The 12796-nt window shown below is 37.2% G+C and overlaps 1 long non-coding RNA gene across 1 annotated transcript in view; it reads left to right on the forward strand.

The window, feature by feature from the left end:
* The first annotated feature begins 5702 nt into the window (after positions 1 to 5702).
* The window catches only part of LOC120594791 (uncharacterized), a 20435-nt gene continuing 13341 nt past the window's right edge, over positions 5703 to 12796 (forward strand). Inside the window, exon 1 of the long non-coding RNA XR_005650694.1 lies at positions 5703 to 6072. This is a non-coding gene — a long non-coding RNA (uncharacterized LOC120594791). The remainder of the gene's footprint in view (positions 6073 to 12796) is intronic.

Here is a 12796-nt window from a genome sequence, read left to right on the forward strand (position 1 = left end):
TGTCATTGCAAATGATAGGATTTCGTTTTTTTCATGACTGAGTAATATTCCATTGTATATATGAACCATAACTTCTTTATCCAATCGTCTGTTGATGGGCATTTAGGTTGTCTCCATATCTTGGCTATTGTAAATTGTGCTGCCATGAATATTGGGGAACATAGATCTTTATGAATTATTGTTTTGGATAAATACCCAGAAGTGCAATTGCTGGGTCAAAAGGTATATCCATTTTTAATTTTTTGAGAAATCTCCAGACTGTTTTCCATAGTAGCTGTACCAATTTGCAATCCCATCAAAAATGTATGAGGGTTCCCTTTTCTCCACATCCTCATCAACACTTGTTCTTTGATTTATTGATGACAGCCATTCTGACAGGTGTGAGGTGATATCTCATTGTTGTTTTAATTTGCATTTCTCTGATGATTGGTGACCTTGAGCATCTTTTCATGTGTCTATTAGCCATCTGTATTTTCTTTTTTGGAGAAGTGTCTGTTCAGGTCTTCTGCCTATTTTTTAATTGGATTGTTTGTTTTTTGTTGTTGAGTTGTATGAATTCTTTATATATTTTTGGATATTAACCTCTTATCAGATGTATCATTAGCGAATATCTTCTCTCGATCAATTTGTTGTCTTTTTGTTTTGTTGATGGTTTTCTTTGCTGTACAATAACTTTTTAGTTTGATGTAGTCCCATTTGTTATTTTTTCTTTTGTTTCCCTTGGCCGGGAAGATCTATCTGAAAAGAAATTACTGTTAGTAATATCAGAGAGTTTATTGCCTATGTTTTCTTCTAGAAGTTTTATGGTTTTGGGTCTTACATTTAAGTCTTTAATCTATTTCGAGTTTATTCTTGTTTATGGTGTAAGAAGATGGTCAAGTTTTTTTTTTTGTTTATTTTGTTTGCATATATCTGTTTAGTTTTCCCAGCATCATTTGTTGAAGAGACTGTCTTTATCCCATTGTGTGTTCTTGCCTCCTTTGACATAGATTAAATGACCACCCACAGTTGTAGTTCCAGCCCAGTGTGCGACTTTGCCCCTCCTACCAGCTTCGATGTGGTTCCTTTCTATTATCAGACATACATGTTATGAACAGCTGGACTTGAGGTGATTCTCCATACCGATTATTTTATAATTTGATTGTAATTTCAATGTGTACCTGGGAGGAGGTGAACGCTGCTTCTACCTAGTCTACCATCTTCCTCTCATTGAAAACCCAGTGTCTTTTCAATCCACATACAACCAAATTAAAAACCCTATGAACTGTCACCAGGAAACTTTCTGTGAACTACCACCCCCAAATCTAGAACAAATTCTGCTTTTGGTGCTTGTTGCTACTTCATATGCATATGTCTTGTCTTTCTAGTGAAACTTTAAGCTTTGTTAAACTTAAGTGATTTAAAGAAAGAAAAGTTTTATACTTCTGAATCTCCCCCAGCATCTAACATAACATTGCACATATTCTAGTGAAAGATTTTAGTTAAAGATGAACTAACCTTGAGTTACAGAGATTTTTACATAATAAGTTATTCTGGTTTGAATGGAGTATATTCTTTTGGGATCTTGACTAACACAAAATGATATCATATTTTATGTGCGAAAAGGGACACAGTCACTTAAAAAAATACTATGACCTTTTCTTAAGTGAAACCAAGAATCCTTTTGTAAAGTGGAGAATCACCTTTTAATTTATCATTTATGTAATATCTATAATTTTTTTTACCATTTTTTTAAACCATGACATGTCTACATAAAACTAAGGAAAAATGAAAAATAGCAAACCATGAAAAAAGATAATGTTTTACAAACAGTTTTCTTCTAAAGTCATCTGAACATAGTCCAGACATGTCTGGGTTTGGTGGTGCAGTTTATGAGTTGCTCAGTCCTCAGTCCCTCCCTCACTTCAGTCTCAACCTAGAGCCTCTCTTCCCTGGTATCTCTCTCCTCCTACCCAAGACATGACTGCAACTTGAGCTATGAAAGGATATTGTGGAGATCAGACATGGGAGCCCCTTTTGGTCTGAATGAGTCATTACAGTTCCCACCCTCAGAGAATTAAAGTCATCGGTGGTCTAGTTGCTCTTTGTTCTATGACCTTATACGGCTTTACTTGACATGATTCTTTAAATGACGCAAGTCCTCTGAAATTTCTCCCCCAAGTCTTTCCTAATTCATTCAAAACCTCAGAAGAGATCCTGCTCGGTAACACTGAGTAAACATGTCTACTTAACTAAGTATAACGCCTAAAATGTTAGAAAAATGGGCACTGTAAATGACTCGGCAATTTATGAAAATAGATCACAAATAGTTTCAATGGTTATACGTATCAGACGATTATCATACCTTGCTTGCAAAACAGCTGAAATCAGTACTAGGTCTCTGATCTGTAGGTGAGCTCATGGAGAACCATGTGTTAATTTTAATGTTGTACCTACCTTCTTTGTAGCTTCCTAAACTTTTTTTTTACATATAAGGCTGCTGATTTAGCATTCTTTCTTTGTCCTTTGAAGACATCTTATTACTGGTATTACCTGCTGTTACTACCATTCATATAATGGGTGATGACCAAATAGCCCAAGGCTACATGTGAAGCATGTAGTGACAGAGACTGACAGAGCCAGTAGCCAGTGACACCAGCTTACCTTCATTTTGGGGCTAGGAAATGGGTGAGGGAGAAACTTAGGCATCAAGTCTCCCACCCTGAGCATTTGCAATATAATCCAGGGACATGTTCACACTGAGATTTTCAGAGGCAAGGATATTGGGCAGTGTTGGTGGTGAGAGCTATTTAGATATGTGTCTGCCTACCTTACCTCCATCAGAACGTGGTCTAGATGCCATGAAAAGACAAATTCCTGGGAATAAGGTAGCCCATTTCCATCTTTAGACTGCTCTAACAATTGGGAAATGTTTCTTTATATTTGGTATTTATACTTATTGTATTTAAACTTTCCTTTTGTATGTATGCATGAAACTTTTGCTGAGTTTGAGAAACTTTAAGGACATTCTAGTCTGTGTTTTGTATAACTGCATCTAAATTTATCCAATAGAACTTCTATGGTGCTGGGAAAAAAAAATCTTGAGTAAGATTTGATAACTTGGGAAAATAGAAGGATTATGCATTTTATTGACGTTCATAAGAAGTATATTTTACCATGTAACAAACTTTACTTATTTATGCGCCCCTCAATTTACAAATGATTCACATCACACAGTTTATATCCCAAATAGGTTAAAATTAAATGATAAACTATAAATATACAACCAGGTCCAAGGGGAAGGAGAATACAAATATGCCACCCATATGGGCTAACACATTTGCTGAAATGGGGATTCGAGTCTGATTCTTGGTCAAAAAGGCGAACATAACCAATGAAGAGTTCTCTTAATCACAGAGGAGAAAGTAAGAGTCTTCAGCAGAAGCAAAGCTCTGTTTAGCACTGAGATTAAAAGAGATTCACTCGATGACTCTATATCCCGAACGCTGAGTCATATAATAAACAATGTCCTCAACAGCAATTTTACAGTAAATGAGGAAATATATATTTTTATGATTGTTTCTTAAAGCAACCTCTGATGAAAGCTAGCACATTGATGTTAGCACTTGGTAAAGTCAATTCTTAAAGGAGCTAGGCTTCCTCAAGTACGTAACTATATAATCTTTGGAGGTCCTACTTTATTCAAAATAGTATTTATGGCTTCTTAAACTAGTTTTACTTACTTTTTCTGATAATTCTTTGTGGTTCACTCATATTTGGTATAAGTGGCTGACGAGCATTTCTTCTGAAATTCAGTGATAAGGACTTTAATAACATAACACTTATTGATTATATCTGGTTATAAATAAGTGCATACCCATTGTATAAAGTATGTAAAACACAGACAAATAAAAGAAGGAAAAAAATATGCCTAAACCCATTACGTAGAAATAACCACTGTTAACCTTTCTGTATATTTTCTTCCTCACATTTTGTAACACACACACACACACACACACACACACACACGCACAGTGCCTACCTCTTGCTATTTTAAGACCTACTACCACACTTTGGGAAAGACAAGATCTCTGCTGTCATGAAGATTATAGTCTAGTAGCAGGAAAGGATAAAACTAAAATAATTACATAGATTAGGGCATAATTACAAATTGCTATAAGTGCCATAAAAAAAGACATAGTTCTATATTTTCATATACAAAGTAACAAAACTGAGTTGAACTGGGGTGACAGGGATGCCTTCCTCAGAGAACTAAGATTATGTCCTGAGTGGGAATTAATGAGGTAATGAGAGGGAGAAGATAATTTGAAATAGAGGAAATATAAAAAAGCCCTGTGACAAGAGAAAAAAGTAGCTTTAAAGAAAGAAAAAGGAGCCAGGGAGCTGGACTGTGAGAATGAAGGACAGAAGGAGATAGAGGGACCTGGAAAAGTGGTTAGAAGTGAGAATGCAGAGTCCGCAGGCTGCGTTTCAGATTTTTTATCTTTATCTTAGAAGCAGTTGCAGGACTTTAAGCAGGGGGCCTGGCATGATTAGATTTAAGTTTTGAAAAGATTATTTTGACTGCAATGAGGATAACCCATCAGAGGAACAGAGTAGATGTTAGGACAAAAGTTAGGAGATTATTGCAATAGTCTAAGCGAGAAATGATGACTGCTTAACCTGGTATGGTGACCGGGAAGTGGGGAGAAGTAGTTAGAGGGAAATGTCAAGGATGCCTCTGAGATTTCTGACTAACACAACAAATGGATGAGAGTGCTACATACCATCAGAAAATACTATTTGGAGCCAATGTTCATGGGATTTTTTGAGTTCTGTCTTGCATATGTTGGATTTGCAGAACCTTTGAGACAGCCAAGTGATGACAGTTGATTAGTCATGTTTAAAGCTCAAAGAAAGGTCTGAGTGGGATGGGTGATATAAATTGGAGAATCATTGGCCTAGATATGGGAACTGAAACTATAGCATGGGAAAGAGATGAACATGTGGAGTGTCATTCAAAAAAGACGGTACGAGTTTATAATGAATCAATAGCATAAGGGTGCCTATTTTCCCACGCTTTTGACAACATTTTTTTAAATTAATAGGTAAAAAATAGCACATTCCTGTTACATTGGTCTGAAATTTTTAGTGAGATTGAGCATCGTTTTCAATGTTTATTAGCCATTATTTTTCTTTCTGCAACAGTCTATAAAGTATGAAAGTATTTTTTCCTGGAGAGAAAGTCTATATATTCATCAGTTCTGACCCTGAAACAGTTCACAATCATTAATTTGGAGTTGTTCTGAACAAGGAAGTTTAATTCTCCATGTGTCAGCTTGAAAAATATTTAGTCACTGCCATCACTGTCCCCTTAAGTCATCTTTGCACAGATTCTGTATCCTCAGTGCACTAAATCTTATGAGATCTGTCTTCTTAAATTGAGCCTAAATGTAGCAGCGATCATACTGCCTCAGCTTTGGGATAAGAAGTGCAGACTGAGACAGGTCTAGCATATTCCATGTTCCTCTCTTTTCCTTTTTATATATCCAGAGTCTTCCTGCTTCTAACACTTTCCTCCTCATAAAACAAGGAAGATCTGGTGACATTACACTGTGAATGAAATTCATTTTCTCCAATCTATTAATTTCTACATATTCAGCTTGCCAGATTTTTTTTTCTATTCAAGGAAAGCAATGTTAGTGTATGTGTCAAGTGGGGAGTTGGAGAACTGAAGGTACATTTTCCTGTAATAATCAACATTTCGGGCTGGCTCTTTCTGTTTGCTAAAAGGGAGGTGTGATTTAGGTCATTGAAAGACATTCCTAGCGCTGTCACTAGGGGGAGTGTGAGTCAAATTTTTCTCTTAGAATATGCTGGAAAGGGGTATTAGAATGCTGGGACATAGAAAACACTAAAAATTTCTCAAAGAATTTGTGAGATTGTTCCCTGCCTCTTACACTGGGCCTAGATCAGCTGGAAGCATAGCCCTTGGCGAAGGATTCGCTAGCACCCAGGGCTGACAGTGGAAGCCAAGGAGGTGGAGGGAAGAGCAACATTCCTTACCCTTCCAGGGACAGGGAGAGATATAAGGTTGGTGGGATTCCTGCATACACTTTCTAAAGTAGGTGCATGTCACTCTGATCTTGCTTTGATGGGAGCATATGTTGTTTTCTTTTGCATTTCTTTTTGGCTATATCATGTGGCAGCTAATATTCAGTGAAGGAGATAGTTCAAAACATGAGCCCAGGCATCATAACATCAGAGTAAAAAAAATTTCGTGAGTTCTACTTATTATCCACTACTCTAGAAACAATAGAAGGTAATTAAAAAAGAAAAATTAAGAGAAAGAAATGAAAATATTGGAAATTTGCGATATTTTCATTTCCACCCTTGCTTTACTTCATCAACATTGTCCTCTTTATCCTCTCAATTTTCATCCATGTCTGTATTTAAAAACAAGCTCCAGTCTGGTTCCTGGTCTAAAAGAAACTTTTCTTGATCTGACATTGCTCCTTCACCCCTACCTAAAACCTTGCCCCATCATTCTTCTCCTGCACAAGTAAACTTCTTGAAAGTGGACTCATGCCTGGTACTTCCTAACCAATCCAACACCCAACCATGCTTTGGGTTCTACCCACAACACTCCGTGAAACTCTTTGGGCAAAGATTACAAAAGATGGCATCCCTAGGAAAGGATGGCTTCTCTCTCCACCTCCCAGCCACCCAGTTCCATTCCATACGGACAACTACAGTAAGGAATTGTTTTGTGTTATCTCAGATATTTTATACATATTATACAATAAAATGTATTAACATGTCTTTCCCTTTTACACAAAGATACCATGATGTATACACTGTTTGGAACTTACTTTTTAAAAATATACAATGTATTTTGGTAACCTTTCCATATAAGGAAGTTATTCTTTTTTGTTTTAAGTGCAAGGTGTTCCATCATATCTAGATAGAAAAATGTATTTAGCCATTTAATAGTTTTTGATATTTTGCTATTACAAACAATGCTGCAATGAATAAAATTGTACATATGTCACGGCATAGTAGTGTGAGAGTGATTGCAGGAGAATTAGAATTACTGGGTCAAAGATGTATTTATGATTTTAATGTATGTTGTCAAATTATTACTTCTGCCAGAAATGTGAATAACTGCCTGTTTCTCTACCCTATTCAAACTTTTTGCTTTTTGCTAATCTGATAGGTGAAAAGTGGTACCTCTGTAGTATCTCTGAGTTCTCACCGATAGTCTTTTCTTATGTTTAAGAGCCAAATAAGATTTTTAAAATATGAATCGAATCATTTAATACTTTCTTGATATTTCTTATAGCTCCCCATTGCCTTTGACACACAGCTCAAACTCCTGACACTTTTCTCTCTCTCCAGCCTCTTTTGTCAATGTACTCCTTTCCCACACTCAGCACTCCAGCCTCACCAATCTTCTTTCTGTTCCTGAAACACCATGCTCTCTGTTGCCTTTTCTGCAATGTCTTTCACCCCAGACCTCACGTGGTTAACAACTATTGTCCATTAGGACTCAGCTTCTTAGGGAAGTCCTCCATGCTCTCCACCTCCATACAGCCTTGCGCTACTAGGTCCTTGTGATTTTTCTATCTCCAGCATAATTCTTGACTGGATATTGGCCCTCAATAAATATTTGTTGAATGACTGAAAGGCTGAATATCACTGCAATGAAATTGCCTTTGTAATTAAAATATCTGACTATATATATATATGGAGTGTCTGATTTCAGGACTCCAGTGGCCCAATGAAAATTTTCAGGTACACTTATCCTTAGTCTATTGCTATCCATGAATTTTCTCTTTTTTTCTTCTGAATAGAAAAAAGCCAGAGAAATAGATGCCTCTTAGTCCGTACAATTCAAAGTCACTTTGTTTAGAGATGTAATGGTTCAAGAGAAGTATGCTCTTTGTAGTGGCTTTCATTAAAGAAAAAATCAAATTTGTGAGACACTAAGTAATTCTTTCTTTTAACGAGAATAGAAAACAGTTGGCTTGTTCATTGGTAGGAGTCGTTAATGCTGACTGGCTTGACCTGGACATCAGGACTTAGTACCTGATTCTCTTCAATACAGACTTTTCTTATTTCTTTTTCTTTTCTTTTCAGCTAAAAGCAATAGCACTTCAAGTATTTTAATAGATTTTTTAAAAACAAAGTATATAAAGCGAAAGGAAATGAATTAGTATATCATAAAGATAAATAGCAAAGTCTTTAAGAGAGAGCACAAATGAATCCTTCCTAAATCAGTATTTAAAGTTAATTTGCTTTGATCACTACTTTATGGTTATTCTATATTACACTCTAACAAAATATATGAATATTGTTTAAATATTTAATTTTTTTCAGAGTAAATAAAAATTTTATTTAAAAAATTATCTAAAATACTATTTCTTTGTATTTAACCCTCTCATAAGCTATATAACAAAGAATAGATAATGGAAAATAATTTGGATTAAAGTAGACTAAGAATATTTTACAATAATCAATTACTTTTTAAAATAATTTAATTTTTCAATTATAGTTGGCATACAATATTATATTAATTTCAGGTGTACAAGAGTGATTACACAATTATATAACTTAGAAAGTTATCGTCACGATAAATCTAGTATCCATCTGACACCATACCTAGTTATTACAATATTGACTATATTCCTAATGCTATACTTTACATCCCCATGACGATTTAGTACATCTTAACCTCTTCCCCTTTTTCGCTCCCTCAACCCCCATCCCATTGAGCAATAGTTAAAATATTCTCTGTATCTATGAGTTTGTTTCTGTTTCGTTTATTTTGTTCTTTTGATTCAACATATAAGTAAAATCATATGGCAATTATCTTTCTCTGTCTAACTTACTGCAGTCAGCACAATACCCTCTAGTTCCATCCATCCATGTTGTTGCAGATGGTAAGATTTCATTCTTTTTTTATGACTGAGTAATATTCCATTGTATATATGTACCACATCTTTATCTAATCATCCACTGATGGACACCCAGGTTGCCTCCATATCTTGACTATTGTAAATAATGCTGCAAAGAACATATGGATGCACATGTCCCTTCAAATAACTGTTTTTTGTTTTTTTTTTTTCCTGGATAAATACCCACAAGTGGATTACTGAGTCTTTCTTTGTCTCTTGTTATAGCCTTTGTTTTAAAGCCTTTTTTTTTTTGTCTGGTATAAGTATTGCTATCTTAGCTTTTTTTTCCCCCTCATTTTTATGACATATCTTTTTCCATCTTTTACTTTCAGTCTGCATGTATCTTTCTGTCTGAAGTGAGCCTTATAGGCAGCATATGTTTTCTTATCCATTCAGCCATCCTATGTTTTTTGATTAGAACATTTAATCCATTTACATTTAAAGAGAGTATTCATAGATATTTGGTTATTGTCATTTTATTATTCATATATATATATATTTTTTTTCTCTTCCTCCTCCTTCTCCTCCCCGCTTCTTCTCCTCCTAATTCTTCACCTCTTTAACATTTCCTGTAATACTGGCTTGGTGGTGATGAACTCCTTTCACTTTTTCTTGTCTGGGAAGCTCTTTATCTAGCCTTTGATTCTACATGACAGCATTGCTGGATAGAGTAATCTTGGTTGTAGGGCCTTACTTTTCATCACTTGAATATTTTCTGCCAATCCTTTCTGGCCTGCAAAGTTTCTGTTGAGAAATCAGCTGACATTCAATGAGAGCTACCTTGAAGGTAATTGCTTTTCTCTTGCTGCTTTTAAAATTCTTTGTCTTTAGCTTTTGGCATTTTAATTATGACATGTGTTGGTGTGAACCTCTTTGAGTTCATCTTTTTTGGGACTCTCTGAAATCCCTGGGGTTGTATCTATTTCATTCACGAGGTTAGGGAAGTTTTCTGTCATTATTTCTTCAAATAGGTTCTCAATCCCTTGCTCTCTCTCTCCTCTTTCTGTTACCCCTATGATGTGGATGTTGGTATACTTGATGTTGTCCCAGAGGTCTCTTAAAGTTTCCTCATTTTTTAAAATTCTTTTTTCTTGTTGCTATTCTAATTGGGTGTTTTCTGCTACCTTATCTTCTAAATCGCTGCTTTGAGTCTGTTCCATCTGCTCTACTGTTGATTCTCAATGATATATTTTTAATTTCAATTATTGTATTCTTCATTTCCGACTGGTTCTTTTTTATGTTTTCATCTCCATTTCTATGATTTCTATCTCTCTGTTAAAGTTCTCACAGACTTTATCTACTCTTTCCCCTAAGTTCATTGAGTGTCCTTGTAACCAGTGTTCTGGTAGATGCATCTGGTAGATGGCTTGCCTCCATTTTATTTAGTTATTTTTCTGGTGCTTTGTTGTATATTTTTCATTTGGGACATGTTTCTTTGTCTCCCTATTTTGACTACCTCCCTGTGTTTGTTCTTATGCATTAAGTAGGGCTGTTATGTCTTCTAGTCTTAGTAGACTGGCCTTATGTAATAGTTCTTATGTAGTGGGACTCAGTGGTACAGTCTCTCTGATCACTTGAGCCGAGTGCTCCAGTTGTAGTTCTTGTGTGGGTTGTGTGTGCCCTCCCATTGTTATTGAGCCTTGGTTGCTGTTTGTATGTCAGTGGAAGGGATTGATCCTCAGGCTGATTGACTGTGAAGACTGGCCAGTGGCTCACAATCTGTTGTGCAGGGAGCTGTTGTTCAGGGGCTGAGCCTATGGAGCAGGGTTCGCTTTAGCAGGGCTCTGGTGCCTGCCCATTTTGCCCTTTGGGTGTGTCATCCTTCCATGTAGCCCTGGGTGGTGCTTTGGCTTGGTCTGAAGCCGGCCACTGGGTGTGCTAGCTCCAGGGCCTACTGAGAGGTGCCTTGCCATAGGCTAAGTTCAGTGCAGCCTATGCCCAGGGCTACCTGGCATAAACCAACAAGCAGTCTGCAGGTGGCTGCTATGTATGCTGGGCTTGGAGGTGCCTCAAGAGGCCAAGCTGCGAACTGAGGCCGGCTGCTGCTAGTGCCAATGATTGGGGATGCTCACCAAGAGGTAGAGAGCATGCCAAAGCCAGATACTGCTTGTTTGGGTTTTGTGAACCTTTGAGATATTTTAGGAAAGTCCATAGCATGAGCCAAGATAGGCCATTTGGATGGAAAAGTCACTGTAAGCGGCTTTGGTGAGTCTACACTTTGGGTGGGATGGGGTCTCAGAGAATCACCAAGGAAAGGCAAATGGTATTAGCCAGATTGATGGAGACTCAGATATGGTGCCTACCTGCATCTGCATGCTGGGATGAGGGAGGGCTCAATGAGGAAACAATGGATTCTGCCAGCACTTCTCTATGGAAGAAAGGTGCCCCTTCAGACCTTGCCCTGAAGCTAGACAATGCAGTTCCTCCCATATGTCCCAAATGCCCCCCAAGCTGCTACCGCAGCACTGGAGTTCAAAGCAAGTAAGTCCACCAGCAAGTAAATCTGTGTGTGTGCCCTTTAAGAGGAACATCTGAGACTTCAGCCACAATCTCTGGTGTTCACAGCCAGAAGTTGTAGGGGATTCTCTCCCTAGCACTGAACCCTGGGCTGGGGAGCCTTGTGTGGGGCTGGGGCTCCTCACTCCTCTGGGGAACCGCCACAGCTGAGATATTCCTCCCGATTTTTAACTGCCACATGGGATGTAGGACCAGCTCATTCTACATCTGCCCCTCCTATGAATCTCTAGATGACTTCTTCTGTATATCTTTAGTTGTAGGACATATAACTATTTAGCTTGACTTCAGGTGATTCTCAATGATGGGTGTTTTGTAGTTTACTTGTAATTTTGATGTGGTTAAGAGAGGAAGCTAGCACAGTACTTACCTACTCCATCATCTTGACCAGAAACTGAACTTCTCTTCTTGTTCCAGTTTTGCTCCGAACAAAACTAACTTTTGCATCATACTTTAGGGAATGACTATTCTGATATAGAGAAGGCTACCATCGTAGGCCTCATCAAGCCTAGCTACTGAACCCAACTCAGTCAAAAATTAGTAATAGGACTGGAAAATTCTCTCATTGGCAAATCAGGGGGTTCAGATGGGTTGGTTGCTAAGCTCTTCATTAGGTCTGACATCTTTTAATTTTAAGTATTTTTCAATTAGGATTTCCTAAACTATTTAACATCTTATAGGGGAAAAACCATTTTCTAAGAATTTAGGTTTTTATAAATTCATTTCCCAAATGATTCCACATCTATCCTTGGGCAAATGAAGTCACATTAAACAATAAAATCAAATTTTATCAGCTAACGGCAGTCGTGTTTTTATGTAAGAACTCCATTCCCTTGCAAATCCCACCCATATACTTCTAAGACACACGGAGAGGTTTTTCCTGTGAGTCTATGATTTATGTGAAACATTTTTCCAGGCACAAAGTGAGTGAGATTCTCCAGCATTGCTACCCCTGTCTCTAAATATCTGGGACTCCTTTTCTTCAAGTGCCTTTATCTTCTCTGAGGAGGCAAGATGCAGGGGCTGCCACTCAGAGCTGAGGTGACACAGTGGCTATCATCTCTCCTAGGCCTCCATAATTCAGTTCCTTTATAATCTTTGCAATCCCTAATATCCTTACTCTTCTTGACGCTGAAGACTAACAGCTTTTCTAAGGTGAGGTGATATGCTCTCTTAAAGCAAGCCAAGAAAAAGTTAAATTAGGCCTGCATAGGTTATAGAATTTAGTGTTTATTTTTTTTTTATTTTTATTTTTTATTGAATACCTTCTATGAGCTAGATTCTATTTCATGCACAAGAAGTAAGGCATGGATTCCAATTAGGGACATGGCTAGAGTGTTGTTGTT

This window comes from Pteropus medius, unplaced genomic scaffold (genome assembly GCF_902729225.1).
Source record: "Pteropus medius unplaced genomic scaffold, Ma_sr-lr_union100, whole genome shotgun sequence".
Lineage (NCBI taxonomy): Eukaryota > Metazoa > Chordata > Mammalia > Chiroptera > Pteropodidae > Pteropus > Pteropus medius.